The sequence below is a fragment of the Gossypium arboreum genome, chromosome 11, assembly GCF_025698485.1.
Source record: "Gossypium arboreum isolate Shixiya-1 chromosome 11, ASM2569848v2, whole genome shotgun sequence".
Classification (NCBI taxonomy): Eukaryota; Viridiplantae; Streptophyta; class Magnoliopsida; order Malvales; family Malvaceae; genus Gossypium; species Gossypium arboreum.
The window spans coordinates 29,181,423-29,183,186 of record NC_069080.1 but is presented as its reverse complement, the minus strand read 5'-3'; positions in this window follow the sequence as shown (position 1 = coordinate 29,183,186).

The window sequence follows — 1,764 nt, the reverse complement described above, 5'->3', positions numbered from 1 at the left end:
TCTAATCCCTTGATTAACTCCCCCCATTACTCCACTTCTTAGACTTTTAGTTTGACCAAAACTCTCTCAGTCAAATGAGCAAAAATAAACTTCCTTGCTTGCACAGGGATTCCAATACAAGACCTTTAGCAATCCAACACTCAACTTAACCACTAGACCAATAGGCCCATTTTGATATGATTTTACCAATAATTAAATAAAAGTCTATTGAACATAGGTAAGGCTTTATTCATAAATTAAACCTAAGTAAGGCTTGAACTTGGGACCTCTCACACACACCCAGAACACTTAATCACAGAAGCAGATACACATTTAAGTCACAATTTAACAGGAACAACAATATAAATTTTGGGGTGTTACAAATATTTTATATTTTTACCCCAAACTCCCCAAACCTTTTTACTTTCTCCCCAATACTTTTACTCCCTCTTACTTTCCCTCCTCCCAAAACTTTTACTCCCCTCTCATCCCACCCCCATCTACTCCAAACCCATGATCCCCCATTTACTTTTTCCCCAAAATTTTACTCCTCCAACCCTCAAAACTTTTTATTTTCCCTCTAAATTATTTCTTTTCACCCTTTATCCCCAAATAAAACTCATCCAAAAAAATTCCAAAAATTAGATAGTAATAAATTTATTTAAATTAAATTTTACATTTTGTACTATATATATTATTGAATTGTTTAATCATATTAAATCTTTATAAATTTTTGATAAAATTGAATTATTAATGATGCCATAAAATATTCGTGTTAAAATTTTATATTGGTATCAATTTCACATTCTATTTGTAAGATAACTTTTATTAAAAAATTAATTTTTATATTTAATATATTTTTGAATTTCAAAATATATAGTGATAAAAATCAAAAGATAATTGAAGCAACTAAGCAAGCAAAGAAGCTAACCCGAATGTAAAAGATTAATAAATAAATTATGAGTAGATGAAAGTTAATAACAAATTTGATTACGATGGATGACAATGGTTATAAGGATACAAAGTCATTTTTTTAAATTTAACTCAAAAAAAAATATTTGATTTGATTCGATTTAATTCGAATTCCATCTCACTTGACTCGATTTAGGATGAAAAAAATAGGATTCATCAACTCAATTAACTCAAAATTTTTTCATTCGATTCAATCAAACTCGCACCCCTACTTTTGGATATGATAGTAATGCTTTGAGCTTATAAGTGGAAACACTAAAATATATAGACCTTTTCAACACCTTATAGGCATTAATCCATGCAAATTCCAAGTATTTTCTATCAGATTTTGTGCTTTCATTATAAAATAACTAAATTGGACATGATTTAAGACACATCTTGATTTTTAGTGATTGATGTAAATCACGATAAGTTTTGTATTTATGATTGATCGTTCTTGAAAACTGACTATTATCACGATAAAGGCAAGCGCACCTATTGAACAGTAGTATAGTTTATAGCAAGACCGGAATGTCGAACCCACAGGAACTAAAAGTACTAGTATTAACCTTCTTTTTATTATCTAGCCTAAAAATAAGAGGTTTTGTTTTATCTAAACTAATTAGCTAAACTAAGAATGCACAGGAAAAAAATTGGAGAAATACTTTTGGGAAAACTGATTGATTTAGACAATACCCAAGGGAAATTCCACCTAGACTTCATTTGTTACTTGACTCTGAATTAGATGATTTATTCACTTGATTTGATCCGTAGAAATCCCTAAGTTATATTATTATCTCTCTTGAGACTAACAACGTCTAACCCTAGGTTGAT